This window comes from Pinus tabuliformis, chromosome 9 (genome assembly GCF_031772625.1).
Source record: "Pinus tabuliformis cultivar Carrire ecotype Pingquan chromosome 9, CPIR1, whole genome shotgun sequence".
Lineage (NCBI taxonomy): Eukaryota > Viridiplantae > Streptophyta > Pinopsida > Pinales > Pinaceae > Pinus > Pinus tabuliformis.
The window spans coordinates 1604362649-1604388060 of record NC_142307.1 but is presented as its reverse complement, the minus strand read 5'-3'; the positions used below and the strand labels follow the sequence as shown (position 1 = coordinate 1604388060).

The 25412-nt window shown below is 34.9% G+C and overlaps 1 pseudogene; it reads left to right on the top strand.

The window, feature by feature from the left end:
* Nucleotides 1-769: 769 nt before the first annotated feature.
* LOC149154909 (putative membrane protein At4g09580) lies at nt 770-16402 on the top strand (annotated as a pseudogene).
* The last annotated feature ends 9010 nt before the right edge of the window (nt 16403-25412 follow it).

The following is a 25412-nucleotide window of genomic DNA, read 5'->3' as shown; positions in this document are numbered from 1 at the left end:
CCACACAGTTGAAGCGCCAACACCCGAGAGATCAGGTGGGGCCGTGAAAGAAGTCAAAAGCTTCTAAGACTTCTTTTGACCCGATCACCCTCGCCAAAGGAGATCTCCATGATATAGGGTAGACGGTGTGTGATGTCACCACAGAGGCCCTTAAATTGTGTTGGGGGCCCTCCGGGCATAGATATAGTAGTTTCAGGTTCACACTCCTCAGTCTGGTACTCTCTCGACCAACCTTGCAGTAAGAATGGTCGCGGTTGAGGAAATGATGCGCGCTCGCATGACCAACACCATAGTGCTTCCAAAGGGGGCACTAGTTACAGAGAACGAGGTTGATAGGCCTATGTTCAGTGCGTTGAAGGGAGTAGGGATCAACATGGTTGTGCTCCCTCTAGAGACGCTTTATGTCCTGCAGGATGGAGTGACTGCAAAACTGTGGGCTAGGTAGGGTCGCGCACTACAGGTATTGAGTGAGAAGAAAATTAATATGGAACAACTAAGCCTGCAGTGCTACGAGGTAGTGGCGCAAAACTGGAATATGGTGCAAGTGGTTGAGGAGGCCTGCCAGATGTTCCCTGACTTGGCCATCCCAGTAGAGGCACTAGTAGAGGCACACATCGTGAGGTTAGCATGAGGGGTGCACGAGGTGTGAGAAGAGATTGCTAAGGTTTAGCTGGAGCTAAACCTTCAGATAGCAGAGCTGCGATTGAAGGTGCAACCTTCAACTCCTCAATAGGTGAGGGAACAACATGCTAGTGCCATTACATCAAGGATGGATGAGATCAACAATGCAGTGAAGGACTGCATCAAAATGTTGGAAGAGTCGTTTGAGGTCCTCACCACTCTGCAGGAGGACCTGAACATACAGCACTTAGAAACAGAGGCACGCGAGCTGCAACAACAGTATGATGATATACAAGGGACCGCGCAGATGGTGACCCTTACATAGAGGCTTGCGCGGATGCAATAGGCCAAAGAGCTTAAGGAGCGGGTAGATGCGGCACAAAATAAAGAAGCGGTTTTGAAGGTGCACTTCCATCCTTGGATTGATGAGGCATTCGTCATTACAACCCCGATCGAAGCCAAGCTCGTGTAGATCTAGGGAACACAGGAGGAGATGCATGGAAGCAATTCAGCAGTCTATGAACTACAAGTCTAGGAAATAGAGCAGGTAGTTTCTCAGTGTGTTGTCGATCTTGCAGCAGTTTGGACAGACTTGGGAGGTCTCCATGTGAATATCTCTGCACTGACAGAGTGACTTGAGGGTGAGTCATGATGTTTGTATTGGGGGCCTGTTGGGCGTGGGATCCCCCAAGGCAAGTTTTGGGACTTAAAGCCTAGATTTTGACCAAATCTGATGTAAAGACTCCGCGTTTTGTGGGCACGGAGAGCGAAGATTGTAAATGAGTCATAGCATTGTCCGCCCTCATTTTTGTAATGTAATTTCGGCTTTAGATATCTACCCATGGTTGGAGGACCATGGGATTGTATAAATAGAGCAAGGCTCTAAGTTGTAAATAACGGAGGGATAGTCATGAATGAACGATGAAGAATTGAGTCTTATCTTAGTGGAGAGTCAAGTCTTTGGGTCGTAGAGTAGGAGAAGGCTCTACAGTTGAGTGTACAGAGGCATAGTAGTCTGTAGTTGAGTGCACGGACCCCGGTAGCTGAGCGCCCAGGGCGAGTTGAGTCTGTAACCTTTGGAGAAGTAATAAAGAGAAGTTTTACATCATTTCTGTGTATCTTTTTCCTGTTTTTTGCATTGAATGTATCAAATATAAATTTCATTTCTATTGTTTATATGATGCACGAACTTATATGAATTTGTTGATAAAGTGAATATAATATTAAGTATCTATTAACGCGAAGATAAATAACTCTTATAAGAAGAAAGGTAAGATTTGTGGTATAACTTGGGGAAGTAGTGTAGATCGCTACTAGGGCAACGTGAAATCACCTTAGCCCATGGTTAGGGCTACGTGAAGGTGATTATAACGGATCACGAAGGTCTCTAAGGTCAGGACAGCGTGCGAAGTGACCTGCATGAAGGTATTCATAGTTGGACTAAACCGACCCCTCATACATCTCAAGGGTGCGGAAACTTGGTTCCAGCATCCCTCCATACTGCTTCGGGTGAGGCCTCAGTCTGCACTCTGTGGACTGTTGCCGAAAGGGCCAGTATTATAAGGATTTGTTTGGCTACTTAACTCTAAATCTAGGTCAAACCCCCTCAATCCAACAAAAGGCCATACAAAAAAAACATATGTGTCTATAATTAATTTGTTTTTTTTCACATAACATATTATATAATCATTTAATTTAAAATACTTTATTCTTTTATAAATAAAGAAATAAAGTCAACAAATTATTTTTCTAAAACATTTAATATTTAATTTATAGCATATCAACTCATGATAAACTTCATTATAGACCTCATTTAAGCCATTTATAAGAAATAATAATAATAATAGTAGTGAACCTATATTTTGAGATTGATTCACCGAGGAGTGTCAGTAGTTAGGAGTGTCTAGAGAGACCATTCAAATGACAATGTCAACCTCCTATCTCATAGTGGGCGTCGACCTCCGATTAGCTTTCAATAGGGGCAAAAAATGAATTTATGTTTATAGTTACGCGCGTTTACAACGACCACCTCTGACCTCCTAGTGAGCCCGACCTCCGACTTGCTTCTACGAAAGCCCACAAAACAAACATATGTTTCTATAATTTATTATTTTATTTTTTCACATAACATATTATTTAATAAATGTAATTTAAAATACCTTATTGTTTTATCAACAAATAAATAAATTCAAAGAATTAATTTTATAAGACATTTATTTAAAGCAATTTTAAACAAAGATTATTATCCTTTATATCTAAAAGTTTAAGATAAAAAAAATCCAAAAACTACATACAAAATTAAAAAAATAAAAATTTGAAAAAAATAAAAAATAAAAAATAAAAAAAATAGGATTAAAATGCTTAAAAGATATGAACCCGTTAGCGCATGTCTAAATAATAAAACAATCTGAATATGGTTCATAAATTACGAAAGTAAAAAACAACTAACTTAAACGTCAGTTACAACTTCAAGAATACTCAGACTTCAGCCTTTTCCAAGATGGCTCAAATCTCGGCCTTTTCCTTATGATTATTCTCCAAAGATACGTCGACTTCCCAACCATGAAGTTTGTCTCAGCGTCAACTACAAGTTTCCTCTAACTCCAAAAAAACTGAAATGGAGATAGATGCCCCTATTCTAAATTTGATTTTTTTTTAAACGTGCTCTCACAACTATGGCTCAAACATGTTCCTCTATGCATAATATTTAGGAATGACATACATTACAAGATACCACAATTGGAAACTCATAATACTAGTAACATTGGTCTCAAAAGCTCTCCAATACCATTGAAACTTGAATTTTTCCATCAACTCTTTTATGTTTTTGTTTTTCTAGTTGGAAACTATTTGAGATTGTAATCTCCCATCCCTTAAAGTATAACTTTTATTCCATGAAATTTAGTGTTTTGAAAAACAAATTAATAGAAGCTATGTTCCCTATGACAATTGACTAAATGTAAAAGGCATGAAAAACCCCACATACATGAAGCTGCTAAAATGCAAACATGCGTCAACTTTTGGCATCGCAATGTGTCATGCGTGACTAAGGTCAAAATTATCTTCTTCATGAGTTAGATGTGTATTTCAATAGAACTTTGACCCCCTAACTATCTAAAACAAGATGGTGTGCAATCAAACCCACCACCTTACTCATGAGACTTCTAAAAAAGCAAATATCTCTATACCCTTAACTTCGTAGGTTTTAGAGTAAATTCTGGGAAATCTTCACCATAACCACTACTAAAAATCATGGAACTAGGGTCAGCAGAGAATTTAAAACTAGAACATATGGAATCTGGGTTCGCACCCTACCCATAGGATTTCTGCAAATGAAAATATGGTCTGACCTACAACATATATTTGGTTACTAAATATTGGTTTAATCCTACAGAATTGCATCCAAACCATTGAAACTTGAACTGGAAATGTATTTAACACTTAAAACCCACTAAACCAGAGTTTAATGACAAAGAGAACTCGAAAATCAGCCCAAGTTAACTCCCAGTTGTATTGATCCAAGTGGATATTGGTGGCCATTCGCCTATTCCCCATAGACCCCCCAGTAACTTTAATATGTTTCCTTGTCCATTTAAGCATTTACTATTTTTAACAGTTTTTTGGGTCTTGAACTTCTCGAGCAGGTTTGACCCCATAAATGGTGTTTTTTTGGGGTTTGTGCCAGGCCTGTAGCCATTGGTAAGGGCCTGTGGTGAAACCTATAGTACTTGTCGAGACCTTTCCAACAAGGTATCGTACGTGCCAAACGGAGATAATATGACCAAGTTACGACCCCGGGAATTTGGCTTCCCAACTAACCCCAACGGGGCCCACAAACTCTTGGTGTTGCATCTCTTGGGGATAGGGTTTTGTTTGCTTTGGGTTTTCTTATTTTTTCCAATCATAAATAGGCACTTCAACCTCATTGTATCATGGTTCATAGGCATGTAGCTGCCAAATCTCTTCTCAGAGATAAGCTACCATCGCCCAAGATATCTTATTTCCATTCTAATTTTAAGCATAGTTCAATATTTTTCTATTAATGAAATGAGGTGTTTTTCTATTGCATCTTTTTGTTTATCATTACATTTGTAAGTTGTTGTGTTCTTGTTAAGTTTGGATCAATGGTATTAGAGCGGTTTTCTCTTTCTATATTTTTCTTTGCATGCCCCCAACAAGGTGAGGGTATAAGAAGTTAGGGCTTGATCTGGATGAACCATTACAAGATCAACCTCGCAAAACCCGACGACCTCCCATGGTGGAAGAAAAGAAAGATGAGTGGGTAGGAGATCCTTTCGAAATTTTTCTCGAGGAATCCCTCGAGCGACAGAGGGACGTGATGATGGATAACTTTGCCCAAATCCTTCGACGGCTACCCAAAGGTGATGCATCTTCATCTAGCAGCCACTCTGGAGGCGCCACTCGTTTTAAGCTATAATTTAACTTCAATATTCCCATATTCGAAGGTCTAATAGATGAAGATGTCATAGATAAATGGTTAAATCTGTTGGAAGGATACTTTTCATTTCATGACTTTTCCAATCAGGAAAATATTACTTTTGCACTTCTCAAAGCTTCCCCACATGTCAAGGACTAGTGGGAAACCTACTGTGAACAAAAGAACGACAGTGAACCCTCATTGTTTTCAACTACACCCACTTGGAATTATTTCAGAGGCACCATCAAGGAACAATATTACCCTGTCTAGAGCTATGAATACAAATACATAAAGTGGACCCCACTATGGTAGGGAAGGGACCAAAATGTGCGAGAGTTCACAAATATTTTCCATACCCTTCGCACGAAGCTAAGTATCAAAGATATTGAGTGGCATTTGGTGCTCAAGTATCGTCGTTGTCTACACAAGTAGATCCAGGATGAGATGGAGTTCCTGGACATTTCCTCTTTCAACACGAAGTATCAGTACATTGTCAAGATTGAGCAGAAGTTTAAACAAAAGAAGCGGGACTTTTGATCTACAAATCCAAAACAAGGAAAGGGCGCCCCCAAACCATAGAACAAAGGACCAAGCCAAGGCAGGGCTACACAGGACATCTGCCGAATATGAAAGAAAATAACAACACCATGAAGACGAAGAAGGACACAGGAAAATGGTGTGAGTTCCATAAGAGCTCCACTCACAATACAAGTGAGTGTCGGGCCAAGTAGTCACCCTATGGTCAAGCTGAAGGCTTCTAAATTAGAAACAGGTTCCAACTTTGAATCAGAACCCTATAAGGGAACTAACAAAGGGAAGCAGATCATTGATGTTGTGCCCAGTACCACCATGGCCACCACCAAGATCCAAAAGATTGAGCCTAATGATCCCGAGGAGGGGGAACACCTCTTCCACTCACAAATTTGGGTGAAGTGTTCTCTACTGCAATTCATTTTCGACAGCGGGAGCCAAAAGAACCTCATTTCAGTATAGGTCATGAAGAGGATGGGCCTAATTACTACAAGACATCCACAGTCGTACACCATCTGGTGGCTTCACCAAGGATGAGATCTTCGTGTTAGCCAACAATGTTGCCTTCCCTATAGCATCAAGCCCTTCACGGATGAGGTACTATGTGACTTTTCTCCTCTTGAATTTTGTGATGTATTGTTAAGACAACCATACTTGTGGAAGCAACATGTTGTATATGATTCTAGACCTCGCTCTGTGATTATTACTTTGGCTAATAAGTTGTATAGGATACCGGAGGTAGCCTTGCCTACCACCATCTCTTTGATCACTACAAAGAAATGTATTAAGATCATTTGCTAGACCAAGAAATTTGTTTTCCTTATGATTCGCCCCTAGGGTAAGAATAAGGTTATGGCCACGGCTTCCAGGCAGGGCTCCTCTAACAGTAACAATAGATAGAAAAGGTCATGGAGGAGTACAGGGATATTTTCACCTCACCCATAGGGGTACCTCTACATTATCAGGTCAAGCACTCCATCAATCTGACCTTAGGCGCGTCACTGCCCAATGGACCGATCTATCGATGCTCTGTTCTGGAGAACTATGAGATCAAGAGGCATATTCAGGAACTATTGTGAAAAAGGAACATCGGTCGAATATCATCACCTTGTGGGAGCCTGATTGTAATGGTACAAAAGAAGGATGGGACTTGAAGGCTCTATATTTACTATCGGGCACTGAGCAATATCATTGTCTAGAATATGTATCCAATCTTGCAGATTTATGATCTTCTGGACTAGCTCAAAGGGGCCAAATATTTTAGCAAGATTGACTTGAATTTAGGTTATCGCGAGGTGCCTATCGAACCCTTCGATGTGTGGAAGACTTCCTTCAAGTCCAAGGAGGGTCTTTTCAAATGGTTGGTCATGTCGTTAAGATTAAAGAATGCTCCTGCAACCTTCATGAGACTGATGGATGACATCTTGCAACCCTTCACAAATGCAATAGTGGTGGTGTATTTAGATGACATCTTGATCTTCATCAAAAGTTGGGAAGAGCACCTCCACCATATTTGAGAGGTCCTTCAAACCCTGCGACAACACAAGTTGTGTGCTAACTTGTAGAAATGCACCTTTGGGCTGTCCCAGGTTCAATATATCGGATACATCATTGATGAGCAGGGTGTACATGTGGATCCATCCAATATGCAAGTCATTCAGGATTGTCCATCCCCAACCAATCTAATAGAGCTCCACAACTTTTTGGGTCTTGCCAATTTTTATCGTAGGTTTGTGTTGGGGTTCTCTCATATCACTTAGCCTTTAAGTCAAGTCACCAAGGGAGGAGCGAAAGAATTTTTTTTTGGTAGGAAACCCAACAAAACATATTCTCTGAGTTGAATAATTTCCTCTATTCTACACCAGTATTCACATTACCATACCTGCAACAACCATTTAAGATTGAGACAGATGACTCTAACTATGCCATTGGTGCAGTTCTTACTCAACATGGGAATCCAGTGGCTTACCATCGTGACACACTTTCAGACACAATCTGAAAGTACCCCAGTTATGATAAAGAAATGCATTCCATTGTGTAGGTCTTCCGTTAATGGAAGCATTACATTCTGGGGAAGGAAACGATCATCCACACAGACCACTTACCTCTACAGTTCATACGACACAAGGGAAGTTGTAGAATTATTGCTATAAGAAATGATCCACCTATCTCCAACAGTTCCATTTGAACATTAAGTATAAGAAGGGAAGCACCAATAACTTCCTTGATTTCCTCAACCAACCACTAGTAGTGGGGCTTATCATTGTGCTCGACTCCTGTGGGTATGAGACACTAAGATGGCCGTATATTTACAAGAGTGATCCAAAATTCAGTATCATATACCAGACACTCCCTGAAGGGAAGAAAGTTCCAAATTTTCACCTTCACGATGCACTGTTATTCCACCTGGGACACATATATGTTCCTTCAAGTGAGCATGCCAAGATTATTTGGGAGGCACACTACAATTGGGTCCCTAGAAATTTCGGAGTAGAGAAAACAATGGTGGATTGCATAAGTATTTTTATTGGCTGAAACTTCATCAGTTTGTTGGGAAGTACATTAGATATTGCACCGCCTATGCCATTCCCAAACCAACCATCAAGAAGCAAGGTCTGTATACTCCTCTACCTACTCCTAGCCGGCCTTAGGAATCTGTATCCATGGATTACATGCCGGACCTTCCTTATACTAAGCATGGAAATGATTGTGTTTTCGTGGTCGTCGACAGACTCTCTAAGATGGTCATCATGGCGGCTTGCAAGAAGAGTATCATAGTAGAGGACACTACTAAGCTCTTATTTGAGCAAGTGTGGGTACACTTTGGGATCCCATAGTCCATTGTCTCAAATTGGGACAACAAATTCCTAAGTGAATTTTGGTCAAGTCTCTAGTCAATGCTGGATACAAAACTTACTAAGTCCATGGCTTTCCATCCCCAAATTGATGCCCAAACAGAGGTTGTCAACAGGATGATCGTACGCATTTTTTACATGTACATCTCCAAGAATCCACACACGTGGGATGAAAGTCTCCCCTATTTCTAACACAGCTACAACAAATCTCTCCACAGCTCAACAAGGCACAACCCCTTTCAGATAGGGCTGGGATTTCAGCCATTATGCTCCATTGATGTAGCCATACCATTTGTAGCCAATCAGGTAGATTCAGCTCACGTTCAGTCCGAAGCTAAAAGGGCTAACAACTTCATTTAGTGCATTCAACACATACGCCAACAGGTCCATTATATATTGGATAAAGCCAATGATAAGTACAAGAAGCGTTATGATCAACATCAAGTGTCGCATAAGTTCCAGGTGGGCAACAAAGTTTGGCTACATTTGTAGAAGGAGCGCCTTGCTACACCCCACCACGAGCTTCACCTCCTTTGATATGGGCCATACACCATCACCAAGGTCGTTGTTGACAATTCCTTCTAGCTTAGCATCCCACTGTTTCTTGGTTTACACCCAATTTTCTATGTAGATCGCCTTCGGCCATAATTTCCACCATTATTGGACACATCTTACATTGCATAACAACTCACACCAGTAGAGTTCAACCCGGACTGCATGGAACAGGCCACAACTGATTAGATCATGGACACACAGATCAACAACACTCACTAATGGAGGATACAATTATATCGAGTTGTCAAAGAAGGCCAACTCCTTCACCAGAGCAAGTGGTTCACCAGGGACCAGGTTCAACAGAAATTTCCTCACCTCATGGATGCTCTACACACGATGGGGACCATTTATTCCTAAGGCTGTAGGAATGATCTAGGTGGATATTGGTGGCCACTTGCCTATTCCACCTAGACTCCCCAATAATTTTCATAAGTTTCCTTGTTCATTTCAGCATTTACTATTTTTAGCATTTTTTCAGGTCCTAAACTTCCAGAGCAGTTTTGACCCCCTAAACGAAGATTTTTTGTGGTCCTCAGCAAACTCATAGCCGTAGGAAAGGGCTTGTGGAGAAACCTGTAGTACTCAACGAGGCCTTTCCAACAAGGCATCGTACACACCAAATGGGGATAATATCACCAAGTTACGACCCAAGGAAGTTGGTTGCCCAACTAACCCCAACGAGGCCCACAAACTCTTGGTGTTACATCTCCTAGGGTTAGCGTTTTGGTTGTTTAGGGTTTTATTACATTTTCCACTACTAAATAGGCCCTTGAGCCTCATTGTAACACATTTCAAAGGCATGTAGCTATCACATCTCTTCTCAAAGATAAGCTATCATCGCCCGAGCTATCTTATTTCCATTATGTTTATAAGCATAGTTCAGTATTTTTCTATTAATGAAATGAAGTGTTTTTCTATTGCATCTGTGTGTTTATGATTATATATGTAAGTTGTTGCGTTCCTATTTAAGTTTGGATCATGTACCTTTCCCTGTACCTACAATGTTAAATCTAATCTATCCTGCATGGTAGGATGATGTCGACCCTCGAAATCTGCAGCCGAGGATGCAACATCGTGCTGGCATCATGCAAAAATTTCAGCGAAAAGACTATTGTTAACAATAGAAATTTGAAAAACTGCACAACTATAGATAAATTGGTAGATTGGAACTTATAATAGATGTCACTACATAAGTAGCAACATAATAATCGAAACGAAAATTTCTAGGTAGGTGATAATTTCTCAAGGATGTGCATTTTTTCCACGGAATCTCGTGATTTTCAAAAATCTAAAACTGAAAATATTTGAGTGGTTTTTTAGTGGTGAAATTATTTTCAATTTCCTCAAGAAAACGGTGGAACACTTGAAATTCTAAAACATAACAGCTCTAACTTGGATTTAAAAAAAATCACAAGGATTCATCACATTCACGCCAAAAAACTATTCTTTTGGAGGCCAAATCCTCACTTGTTTATACTACTCTGCGAAACAAACTTCAAAAGTATGACATATTAGTACGGAAATTTGTTTGTTGAGATGGTCAGTTAAAATATCTAGAAAATACATGTAAATCTTAAATATATATAGAAGTAGTTATAACCATTAATCTTACACAATTCTGAAAAATTATAAAATTATTTATCATGTCATTGCATAGCAATGACATATAGTTTCCGCTCGCATGCATTTCTTATGTCCTTACGAAACATCAAAGGAAATTTTTTTGGTTTGGCTAATGTTAACATTAGCCTTTTGTTTTTTCTAATGGGCTAAGCTCATCACGTCGTCGCATGCCTAGGCCATTTTACAAGGGTTGGCATAAGAATACGAGAATTTTTTAATGAGGGGCTAGTTGCATGTCCCATTTGGACTATCATGATGTTAGGATTCAATACTTCCAACACTGCCAACTATTACGGATTTGGTCGATGACACTGATGCATTAGGGTTAGATCTACGGCGGAGGATGGAGGTTTGCGGTTATGGGAGTAATTTCTCAGTTTCACTCTGTCACTTCTAAGTTGCAAGCTCTGCAATAACAATTATTCACCAGTCACTGATACCTTGGCCACGACAATTCTGCCATTGTCAATTCCATCCTTTGATTTGTGAGAATTTCTCTTCAACCTGTTATGGTTTCGAGCGTAGGGTTTCTTCATTTTTATTTCATTGTTCATGCCCATACATGAATTCCTCTAGATTTATTGACTGATTTCCATGTATGTGAGCAATTGTGTTATGGAGGGGATCATTCAGAAGGTTTCTCTCGGAGAATTTATTGCTTGGAAGTGAACCCTACTTAGCATTGTGCACCGATATTAGTCGAACAACTAAATGAAATGTGGAATGGATGATCTTCATTAAATTCAGCGGGTTTCTGTCACATTTTTATTTGTGGCTTGTTTACGTTCCCTTTCTTTGTGAGGTGGTGGAAGTAAGGCCAAGGGATTGATTTATTTATATGATATTTTGTGGTTTCGTGGCTTCATTTTGTATGAATTATTAGCTTTAAGAGGTTGTCAAATGGATATTGGTTTTTATCCTGAGGGTCAGGAAGCATAGTTTGGAGACACTAGGGTTTGGAAGAGATATAATGTGATTTTTTTGTATAGATATAATGTGATTTTTTTGTATAGTTGGAAATTACTGTAAGGATCTTCTTTGTATGAACATAAGCTAAATGTTATCTCTAAAACTATATAGTTTTTTGAGGTTTTAGTTTTTTTTGTTGCTGGTATTATTAACAAAACTAGGGTTTGTGGCAATTAGGGTTTGGAATAAAAAATTTGGGAGTGGGAGTTTTGAATAAGCGATCAGAACAGGCTTAAAGCAGTGCAATTTATGAGCCTGTAGGTGTTAAATTTTACTTCTTCCATTCTTTTGCGGAGTTGGAAACATTTTTTTTCATGGAGAATTTATATTTATGCACTGATAATTGTGACTATAACACCATCTTTGCCCAGAAATAAATCATTTTAAGTGACTGCATATTTTACAGTTTTTTGATCTCTTTGATGGTGTTGCTTAAATCACATCCACTTTTTATTTTCTGTGGTGGAATCAGTTTTTGCAGAAACTTAGGTTCGGATAAGGATCAACTTGTCCTATTATGGTGTTTACTTAGGATGCTCATAGATCAACAAAATAAATATTCAAAGGTCATATGGATTATGACAGTGTAGTATGTGTCTCTGAATATTAATCCTTGCATTCTATGAGGTGAATCAGAAATATTAAAATTGATTTATCATTATCAATTTAATGACAATGAAGTCAAGATTTAGAAGCTTTCCACCTTTACCAATGGTGTCAAAATCCCACCATGAAGGTTGAAGCATCCAATTGTTCATACATACCTTCCCTAATGACAAAGGTTCCAGAATTCTAACAATCGACACTTCTAGGCAAAAGGATGAAGAGAGTGGAAAGACTTTGTCACCAACGAGTGAAAATTACATGATGGGAAACCTAAGGGCAGGTTTCATTTGACACAGTGGGAGATTGTAGTTTCCCTTATAGTTTTCATGTTATTTTATATAGGTCTCCTAAGTATATATCTGACAAAGTTGGAAGAAGAGTATGAAATCCTTAATCTTCCTTAGAGTATTCCAGATCTCTGATTACTCAAGTAATTTTCATCTATTTCTTTGCCTTATATTTATTGAGCCATCGTTAATTATATCTTGCGTGAATATTCATGAGTTTTTATTTTTGTTTTCCTAAGATGCCCTTAGTTTGAAAGTTTGGCACTGCTATGGTAGAGAGCTTTAAAGAAGGACTAAAGTTTCTTTCTCAAATATTCATTAATTTTATTCCCAGGCAAGTTGTTGTCAATAAAAGCCCAATTTATCAACATGTAGGCCTTAATAATTTATAGAAAACTCAAGTTTTCAAATGCAATAGTAGCAATATAGTGGATCTTATAGATGCTGTGGAAATCAAGACCAGTTAGTTTTGTTGCAAGATACTATTGAATTCGCACTGGGCCTGTATCTCTTGATTTATTATTATACACTTACATTATGAATGTTGAAATGCAATTTTTAGGACGAGTGCTTCAGGGCTGAGACAATACCTTCGAACCCATTCTCAACCAAGTTTCCTTTATGTAAAGAATATTTACAGATTCCCATACCAACTTTGAATTCAAAATATTTCATCACACTTTTCAAGAGTTATTAAGGTTGTGTGATTTTGATGGTCAATGATTTTAAAAGAATATTGGTAGCTTCAAAAGGTTCAAGGCGTTGAAATCATTGGTCATAAAAAGATTAGGCTCGAGTCCTAGAAAACCAAAAAAGTTGTCAAACTTCCCTGTCAAGATTGTTAGTTCTCTTCTTTTACTAGAAAAATAAAATTTATAACCTAATAGTTCATAGAAATAAATTATGTCTTAATATGTTACTTGGCCCCCAAAAATGTTCCTTTTTAGACCTCAGTTGTGTAATTGAAAAATGGCATCAACAACACACTACACAAAAAGTTGCAGATTTATAGATTGTATGTATCTAGATATTGTACTATTTTAGGAATAAAAGAAAACATATAATAACATAACCATTTTGTTCATTGTTTTTCTTATGAGACATTTATGTCTTCCTATGATAGAAGTGATTATTCATCATTTGCTCAACAATATATCTTCTTACTTATCATTTGTGCTGTGTTTTTATGGAAAACTGCAACCCTTTCCTTTTCTTTGTGTTCTTGATTTTCTTGCATGAATAAAATGAAGGATTTTAAGTAAACAAACCCAATGACATGAGAAAATGAGTCTATTCATTTCAATATCATCCCAAGGCTTCCTTATCTTTTTAGGTTCTTTCTCCTATACCTCTTATCAAAAGGGTTAGGTATAAAAATAAAAAATAGAGTACTATATTTCCAATGGATCCATATGACCTCATAACATGCTTAAGTTCACATATTAACCATTACTAGGTATGGTGATTTGGTGCCTAATATATGTGATCCTTGTAGTCCAAGTGAAGAGAGTTGATGAATTTACTCGAGTTTTTGCCATCATATCACTTATTCTATAAGCTTTTGCACTATTTTGAGTGTTTGGTTGAGTTGAATTTTCAAATTGCATGATTATTAGAAAAAGTGTTACGAGTTGTTTGGGAACAATTTGGTTGCTTGGATGTGAAATGGGAATGGTTACATTTGTCATGTTCATTTGTTTTATTTTTCTCTTATGTGTTTTTCTCTATTCTGGTATTAGGTTTTTAGTTGAGTGTGAATATTTTTCTATATGAGCATTTTGACTTTTTAGTTGAGTGTGAATATTTTTCTATATGTGCATTTTGACCATTAGTAAGTAGGTGGGTTGTTTTCTACTTTCTAACTATGCAAGTTGTAAATCATTGTTTCGATTTGTTCCAGATTGTGCAAATGTATCCTACTTGAAAATATCACTAAATCTGTGTGGTTTAAAAACTGTGTAGTTTGTCGCATATGAGCTTATATTCTTAGCTTGTACATGTTTTCATTTTCAGTAGTGCAATGTTATATCTACATATTTAGATAATTGGCTCATACATGTAGAGTGGAACATTTAAATGCATTTTTCTATTAAAGTATTTTTTTAATTATTATTTTTTTTCAATTTTAAAATATATTAATTTCTGATATTTCTATTTGTAGAGTCCATCTTGGAAACTATACCAGAGACAACACAACTTAGTTTATACTCGGCTATTATGCCACATACATTTTTATGCAGACATTTATGGTTCCTTTTACCATATTCTTGTCACTTCCAGGGGAACTCTTTGGAGAAACCAAGGTCATGGCCTTGGTTTTATTTACTGCAACTGTTGGTGCATCATCCTATTATTTCTTGTCAAAATTGATTGGGAGGTCCATTGCTATTTGGTTGTGGCCAGAGAAATTAACGATTTTCCAATCTTAATTATACATTTTTTCGTACTTTATTAGATACTTACTGACTATATGCATATTGACAATAGTGACACCTCTGCTAACCTCCCCAATATCATTTTTGGTTTTTTCCTCTCACATCCTATTTAAATCTTGTTTGTCATCATTAACTTCTGGTGGGGGAAGGGGAATTGAAATTCCTCCATTATATAGGAATGATCTACTTATTTTACAACCAAACATGTAGGTGTTGTAGAAATTTGTCACTAATGTCATTGGTATCATTACATTATCTTATGCTATCTCGAGGAGAAAACTAACCACCAACTACTTGGAAATGCTTGCTATTAATTGTTATACAGTGGTTATACATCCTTTTGCTCATTAATCCTTGAAATGCTAAATTTCATAACAATTATAGTTAATAAAAATATGGACTTGTTTTATAATTAATATGATATTAGGAAATATAATTCCAAAGTTCCATCTATTATTTTTAACTTTGCCTTTATTATAGGTAGCTCAATGCATGGAAAGATTGTTGAACTATATGCTCTTCTTAGGGATAAAACCAATGTTATCAAACATTTTCATAAATATGGAATCGCCAATTGTGGATGTACCTTATCACATTTTCTTCTTTGCAACAATATTTGGTCTTCTTCTAGCTACCTATATTATAGCTCAAGTAAGCTACTTCAGCTCAAGTAAGCTACTTCATCTATTGAAATTCACAATTATTGATTTATATGTATAATTTCATGTCCCTGGTTCATTTTTCATGTTGTTTATGCAAAGATCTTTTTCACAATCTAATTATTGTTTTAGAACTATTCACAACTTCACATATTAACTGTTATTTTTCCATTCTGATATATTTGTTCCTGGGAAGATTTTAAACTACAAGATTATTATAGTTACTAACCAGTTTGTATTTCATTACTTAGTAGTTTATTGTTTAGATACCGTGTGTCCATAGCTTTGAATATGGTATATGCCACTTTTCAAATAGTAGCTTCTTGTCTCTATAATACTTGTCTCTCGTCGTAAATGGTAGAAACAATGATCTTTTTTCCTTTCATGCAAATAGTCCAAGGGAGGTTGTTTTTACATATGTGATTATGATCATTGCTACCAAAAATCCTATTCAATAATATGAAATCATGTATTTTTAACAATAGTTGAGTTTAAAATTTGGATGGATTGATAAAATAGAATGGTTTTGTTAGTAATTTTTGCATTTCTTTAGTGAAATCGTCAAATATCAATAAGCAAGATAGAATGTGGACTGATTTTCAGTTGATTATTGATATATCTAATTTTGAGCTTTCCTTTAAATGTTTAGTAAGTTGGTTGTATAATTGATTTGTTACTGTTAATTTTGCAGGTTGGTCTAGCTCTTAGGGAGTTGAGGTCTGTGGTAGATTTGTATGATCTCAATACATTTTTTGTATTGTTTTTTATTTGCTTTGTAACTATTGCTCCTACAATTGTAAGCACAAAACAAACACGTGAATAAAATGGAGTTTATCTAAAATTGTTGGTTGTTGTCTATGTTATGGTTAGTACAATGGAAATTGATGTTGGGAAAAATACTGAGGGGGTGAATTAGTATTTTCAAATCAATAACTTTTTATTTCTACAAATTTTGACCTAAAATTGTGTCGCTCTTAACAACTTTAGAAATACCCAAATCATAATATTCAGAGATAAAAACATGTGTCAGTACTTAGATCCAATCAATCCATGAGCATATCAAACAATGAAAAGTCATTTCGGGTCTCATGATCTTGATCAATCATTGCATTCACCGATGCATAATTATTTCAGATCTATTGGATTTTATCCATCTTCAAACTCTCAGTGCATACTTAGTTTAGATCAAGAAAAGCATCAAAATCCCATAACATGAATATTTTCTTTAGATATAACTATTCCTAATATTTCCATCACTTGCACACTTAGCACTTTGATCTTCACCTCTTTATATAGTTTATATCTTATCCAATACCACTGTAAAAAATACACTCGTGTTGGTGGTAATCTTTGACGGGATCAATATCCATTGTCACACTCATTACTAAGGGCCAATACCATGGTAAGGACCACTGGTATTTAGAATACCATGTGCAAAAACCAAACACTAATTTTCTTCACTAAACTCGTGTGTATAGGCTACTTGGCCTTGACGAACCCACATATATATTTTGAACTTCCAACTTTATCATTCCTCTGAACTGCCACTCATTCTATCACATCTATAAACACATCATGTTTATACCTTTAACAAGTAGATTTTCATCAAGAAACAACTTATCAAGTAGGATTCCATTCATCAAATAGGTTGTCACCAAGGACAACTCCTCATGTAGGTTTCCATCAAGGACAACACCTAATTCATAATGCCAACAATTGATTTGGTTCTTTAGCCCTCAACTAGGACAATCTAGTCATTGAAAATTGTGCGAATGAGGCAAGTTCGAAGGGCCTCTCTATGATGTTCAATCATAATTATCAAGGAAATATTTTGCAAAATATATTGAGATTTCATTGATTTATATCTTGTGTTTATTGTGCCAGTTTTTTTGGTAAGATCTCTTTTTCACGGAAATAATAATCATGCAATTTGAAGACAACTCTTCTTATGCATTCTTTGTAACATGCTTTTATGATCTACCATCACAACTTCTTATACTTTCTGATTTGTTGTTCTCTATATGAACACACTTAGTTTCTAGATTTGACGGTAAGGGTTAAGAATATATAACTAGCACACATTCAGTTTGCTACATAAATCAACAAATTGATGATGCTTTGTAGTTTAGACTATTCTAACAATATATTGTTAAATTATCTAAGGTGTTCTTACATTCCAGACACTTTACAATTTCGTGTTGTTCCGACCTCTGAGCAATAGTGTGATACCAAGGATGTCTGGCCTTTTTGCGCTTTTTGTTTTTGTTTTTGTTTTGAAATGTGAATATCATATTTATAATTAGGAAATTCATCTCATCTATTTAAAATTAGGCTTTCAATTTGTACTTGCACATTTTTTCAAGCATATTACCTTTGTTGTTACGAATGTGGATTCCAACATATCAACTTGTTGTCATACATAGGTATGGAGGTGGATATCAACATATGTCGACCAATATCTTAATGTTGAGGCACGTGAGATATAGGCCTATATACCATATGCCACAACATTAAATGCTAAATAGGTGGATTTACTTGCCCCAGCATATCGACTTGTTACCATACATAGGTGAAGAAGTGGATACCAACATATTGACTTGTATTATTGTGCATGGTACAATATCAAAACCTTTTGTTGTATGTAGTGCTTTATAAAGCAACTATGAGCATTACAATTATTGTGGGATTAACATGGACAAACATATAATGAATTCTATAGGGATATAATATTGGAGATATGGTTATGTAAAATGGTTCGCATGTTTTAATTATTTGAAGGCTTTACTCCTATTTTTATAATGGGTCATGTCACTAGTATATTTATAGTGCAATGTTCGAACCATTAAGAATTCAAAAGAATAGGTTGAGGTGCAAGAAACATGGATAAAGGCATCTCCTTATTATATGGTAATATTTTGGGACTTTATTACTATTAGTTGTTTATGCTATTATGATATTTTTTTTTGTTTCTTTTGTTAAATAAGTAAACATATTACCATACCATATCAAATGAAAAAACTAAAAACTACATGCACAACATTCATTTATGCTAAAAAGCAATCATTTCAACTAAAAAAAACTAACAAACTAAAAACTACATTTACAACCTTCATTTATGCTAAAAAGCAATAACATGCCACCACATGGATCTTGTTTATATATTTTTTCCAATTGATTTAGGTTCCAATTGATTTCATTCCTATCTTTACCTATCTATTAATTTTTTACAAGTTGGTGTTTGCTTCAAAAAAAAAAATCATGTCGGTGGGGTCATTAATAATTAGGTTTTAAACATAATTAAAAGGGCATGCTACATGTAACTAGCATGGAGGTTCTCTCACATTCAATTATGGCCTTTCCACCATTCAGTGGTCATCTCGACCAGACTCTTTTGAAAAATTTGTGTGTGAAGGAAAAGCCTACCCTTTTTTTGTAAAAGATATTAATCACTGAGTGTCCCCGATGGGGTGAGTATTAGAATCAATGGCCTTATGGGCATCTATACACACCACTTTGGGTTACTCAAAAATGCTCGATATTAATTTTCGGGGATGGTGTGGCCATCACCACACATGTCGCCGCATGTGAAGTAATTCACGACTTTGACCGATCAGGGGTTTATCTGGGTTTGTTCGTAAATGATGGTGTTGGAATTAGTTCTAGTTTTTCTCAGTCAATACTAAGCTTTGTGAATTGTATCTTCTAATTATTGTAAAGAGGGTTGAGAGGCTTTTTTTTATGCTTGAGATGTCTTGGCGTTATGGAAAATCTCAGCTTGGTAGAGTTAATAGAGTTAATGGAATTAGAGCTATGTGTCAATCATGCCAGAACTTAGGGTCAAACTTGTCTTTTTTGTATGCAGTCTCACGAGTATGTTTTCATTGGGATCTTAACTCCTCGGCCCCACTTGAGTTTTCTTGTCTGGAACTTTAATGTTAGGGTTGTTATATGGTCTTTTGTTCCATAGTTTTCTATAGTTAATTATTGGGCTGTGTATTGGCTTGAAAAATGCATGGGTAGTCGAGTTTCTGTTGTTTGTAAGATCCACAAGGGAGGGGGTTCTACATGTTAAATAAATCAAGAGTTTAACTATGGATGTTTCTAGCTATTATGGGTTTGAGATCCAACACCCTCGAGTATGCTTCAGGAGTTTTATCTTTCTCCTCTAGCCTTGGAATTTCTTAATTTTGTTAAACTTCTTTTGAATTGTGGGCTTACCAGCCCTATGGACCAAATTGTTCTTTAGCTCATCCTTGTGGGAGGGGTTTATCCTTGGGTTGTCTACAAAGTCTATGTCTCTAATTTTCTAGCCTTATTTGTGGTAGTGATTGTATTGTTTTATGAAGTATTAAGCATGGGGTCTTTGCTCAATGAACCTTTAGCATATCACATGTGTCCACAGTGTACTGATATCGATTAGACCTACAATAAGCTTTTGCAGGTCTAATCGATATCTCTGGTATTTCCTGGCCTGGAGCTTTAGTGGTGATATCCCTGTGCCTGAGAGGATATTTGGACTAAGCTCGAGCCAGTGGTTGGTTGTTACTATCTGATTGGTGGAATCTTGAAAAACATGGCACAAAAATATATTGGTTGTGTTGGGGAGATATACATGTTTTGGCAACTAGAGGGAAACCATGCAACAATAATGAATGCATTGTCAAAAAGGTGGGGGTGGTGGTTGGGACCCACAGGGGCACAACCAGGATCAAAACCAAGTTAAATGCATATAAGAGAAAAAAAAAATCATGAAACTATATTTTCCAAGGTCTTGAATGAATTGCATCACTTGGAGGAATTGACAACTGGAGATAGACATTCAATATCCGATTCAGTGTTTTGGGAGGAGTTTGAGAAACTGGTATCAAACCATGGACATACCAAGGGTAGAAGGAAGAAATACCTTCAGGTCCTTTTCCTATATTGGAAAATGAAATCATTGATGAGAAGGATTTTGATCAAGAGGAAAGTAGAATACAATATATTTTCCAACTTAGCAGATGTCAAGAAGGAGCAGCCAAACATGAGATTTTATATGGAGCATATGGAAAATCGACTTGCAATAATTGAGTAGCACATCTTTAGAGTTGTTACTCCAGCCCCTCTAGGATGGAGTGCAAGAGACGTAATACCTAATACATTCTCTGATACTTATTTTTATGATCATTTTAGTTCTAGATCTATGGTTTGATGATGATGTAATCTCTTTTTTGAAACTAAAATTCTTGGTTTTGTTAAAATTTCGGGTTGGTTATTCTATTAATAAACAGAAAAACTAGGAAGGTTGAGATGATTTGTCATACATCAGTCATGGGCTAGATATTGTCACATCGTTTGAAGTAATGAAAATATTTACCACTTAACTTAAAAATATTTATATTAAACACTAAGTGAATGATTGATATAGTGTTTTTTCATCTAGTTTATTAAATATTATTGTATTTTCATTCAAAGGACAATGTGAAAAGTCACTAAGCCAATGATTGGTTTAGTCCACGGTGCTTAAATTAGATTAGCATACATTATTATCAATCTAGATTAAACACTACTTTTTTGCTTTTTGTGGGTCATATTTTTTAAATTAATTTAACTTGATGTGTTGTTAAAAAAATTGAAAATGTTAAATGGTTATATATATATATATATATATATATGAAAATTCATATTCAAATTCAAATTGAAAAATTCTAAAGTCATTTCAGTCTAAAATTTTATTAACAAATAGAAAAAAAGAATTATAATATTTGTGTAATCAAAATTATATCTACTTTGTTGGCCCGAGAGGCGGTCTCCAACCCATTTTGTGAGAGATGTTGTCATGTCATGTGATATTATGGTATTTAAACATTTTGACTCCATAAAATATTAATAATAATAATAATAATAATAATAACAATAAAATAAATAAATAAAATAAAAATAAATAAATAAATTATAATTATAATTAAATTAAACAAGATCCATATTAACTATGAATCTACCTAGCATAGAGAGAGATCATATCTCTTGAAGTACTTACCTATTTTAGAGTGAAAAAAAATTAATCCCTCTTAGCACTAGGTAGAGCTAGAGTTAGACTTGAAGTTAAGATGGATCTAGTATATAACATTATATCTGTATACATAGTAAACATTATATAAAAATATATATTTAAATTTAATAAAATAAATCATTTCACAATATAACAACCCAAAGGAATCAACAATTGGGTCAATCTTTTACTTGCATGACATGGGGGAAGTTCGGGTCGCTGCCACTGTACCTCCAGGGGCCTACGACCTATCCTCCAGTCCTTAGACCAGGTCACGACCTAGGGATTGAACCTTCGATATTTTAGTTTGCACAACTTCATCACTTCTATGACCAATTGAGCTATCGACAATAATATAAATCATTTTAAATATTGTATTGTATTATATTATATCATTTTTGAGTGCATAAATGGATACAATTCCTTAAAGTCCCCTTCTACACTTGTGTAGATTACACAACTTAAACTTACAATTCCAACAAACCTTTACTAAGTTTCAGTTAAAATTGGCTAAAAATATATATCTAAAAATGATTAAAATATAAATTATTAAGACTCCTTAACCATAATAATTTTTTAATTTCTTTATATGTTATATGCATATATGAATAATTAACATTGAAATATTTTATTTATGGATGAAATTATCTATATCAAAATGTTTTTTTATGTTATTAATATATTTTAAAAAACACATACCTTTTTAAATTATGTTACTTAGCATAGACTTGAAGATATTTTATTTACGGCTATGAGAGTGAAAGTGAATTTTTTTTCCACACCTCCATTCTAGGTTGTAATATTAACAATCTTCCTGCATAATGAGAGTGACATTGATGATTTATAATGTTTTTAATTAAAAGTAACCACATGTTTTTAGTCATTTATGTTTTTACTATAATCTACATTATTTTTTTATTTAGAATACATTTTATTTTTATTTTAAAAGATAATGTCAACTCCACATTGAGAATGGACGAAATTATACATCACCCTCATATTGGGTTGTAAAATGCACCTCTCAACACAAAAAAGTTTTAAAATGATTAAATTATTTCCAAATAATTTCTTTCCAATAAAATGTAACCATTTATTAAATCTTCATTTAGTCATGTATAATTTATAAAATAATAATAATAAAATATTGATAATAATACATGTTAAACTAATATAATTTCATTGAAGTAGTTGTTATTATTCATTAATATTAATATTTATAGTAAATAAAGTTTTATTCACAAATTTATTAAAGATATTTTCATTAAAATCTCTAAAGAGCGTACTCATCGCTAGGCATCATTTGATGGGTCTTCTATCTCATGGGAAATGCGAGGGGAGCGAAATTCTTTATATGTATAAATCACATTTCTACAAACTATAAAGGGGGTTTGCGTGGGGATCAAACAAATATGCAGAGTTATACAACCTAAAATCTCCTATTTCTATTCACTTCTAAAAAGGAATGCAAGAAGCTTCATATATTTGAGGATTTTATGGTTATTATTAATTGGTTTAACACGGTCCCTAGATGTCACATGCACACCTTGCTTCCCATTCTGGATGAGGGTATGCATCTAAAGCAATATGTTAGTAGATTTCTATATGTCACATCTACACGGAGAGGAACTCTATTACCAACGGTCTTTCCAAGGCAGGTGCGGAACAGAACCTAGGCATATGGAAGATTACGGAACAAGATGGATACAATTACTATGGGTACTTCCACGGGCCTTTCATAGAAGGCATGCAGTCGGACCTCTCATCGTTTTAGAGGAATTTTTTTTATATAGATTATGATTCACTTTTTTAGTTTGGAAGGTCTGATTTACCATAAGTCATTTCGTAGGAATGTCTATGTTTCTAGTCCATAAGTAGATCCATGTTTCGAGTCTACAAGTAGATCCATCATGAGGACAAAAAAATTCTGAGGAAAGAATGTCCAGAGAACAACAAAATATATATATGTGTAAAGAAAAAATAAATCAAGAAATGTTGACCCTAAAATTATTCAATAATGTAATATTTTCATAAATTTATAAAAAGGATTAATAAAAACATTATAAAGTTAATAGGTTATTAATAATCTATTCAATATATATACTAATATTACTAATATGTTGATAATAATAATAATATTAATGATATGATATATATAAAATCATTTAATATTGTCTTATTTTTGTTACTAAGAGGAACTTAACAATAATAATAATATCCTAAAGATATTATTATAGGGAACAATTTATATTATTATTAAATTATCCAATTACTACACTTCTATTAGAATAATTTTAATGTTATTAATATTATATAATAATTTAAATTTAATTATAATAATAATAATAATTATTATTATTATTATTATTATTATTATTGAAGTGTTAAGTCGAAACTATGTAGGAGAGGGAGGGGAAGAAGAAGAGAAAGGGAAGGGGAAAGGATATTACTAGGACATTTCTAGGAAAAGGTAAGGGAGGTAGGAAGTGGGGGAGGATTTAAGAATTCTTAAGGAGGGGAATCCAATAGTTGTTGATTTCAAGGTGATTCCCTTTGTTTAGATTGTTAGGGTTTTTAATTATCTCCAAAGCTTCTCTAAGGCTTTCTAAATAATGGTTTTCCATGGCAATAATTTCAGTGTTCTCAAAGTTTATATAGTGCTTTGTTTTGATGGAGTGCTTGGTGAGGGGAAAAGATCAAATATGTTCATGTCTAATATCAACAACATGTTCTTTCACTCTAATTCTAAAATATCTACCTGTTTCCCCAATGTAGCATTTACCACAAGAATATTTTATTTTATAGATCCTTTGGTGTTGATGTGGGTCAATGTGATCTTTGATGGACCTCTTATTTTGATGGATAGTTTTAATTTGTTTGATAGAAATGGAGAAGTTTTTCTTTCTTAGAATTTTGGAGATTTTATCAGTCGCGCCTTTGATGTAAGGAATATAGATTCTTTTGCAAAGTGATCAAGGTCCATGTGGGTGGAAACTTATTTGTTCTACCTTTTTGAAAGCTTTTTTTATTTATTTTTCTTTGTATCTAATATTTTTGAAGGCCTTCATCATATGGTTATTTTCTTCGTCAATGTGTTTAATGTCATAAATTCTAAGGGCTCTTATGGAAATATTGTTAAGGACACTACTAATTTGAGTAGGGTGATGGTGGGAATTTGCATGGAGGTAAATGTCAATGTGAGTCTTATTTCTGTAGACCTAGTGTCCTAAGGTTCCATCAACTTTCATGATTCTCTTATGAGAACATTTTGGAGGGTAGTTTTGCCTGTTTTTTAACTTATGTATTTATACTAGTTATGTTTTTAGATAGTGTTATGACTCACCTACTATTTTTGGTGGATAATTGTTTGCAAAACAATTTTTTTTGAATGCACACTTACGCATATGAAAAAATGTAATTTTTAACTCTCTTAATGAAATTTATGATTCTTCTTCCCAAAAATAAATCAAAATCTCTAAAGAGTATCATTTTTATTTCTTCTTAATAAAATATATTAATAATAACATAAAGGTAAGTTAGTTTTATGGAAAAGAAGTTATCCATCAAAGTTAGTTGTTTGATGGGAACTTATGGTGATATAGTTTGTAGCTAGTTGTAAACATATTTATAAACATATATTTGTTTTATTGGTTTTTTTTTTTCAAAAATATTTTATTTAATGAAAATTTTCATTATCATTCGTTTGAAAATTCATTTTAGCAGAACTTATGCTTCATTTTTTATATTTTCAATACTTATATACTCTAATTTTTTTAGCATAATTATCTAAAATGGAACACTAATT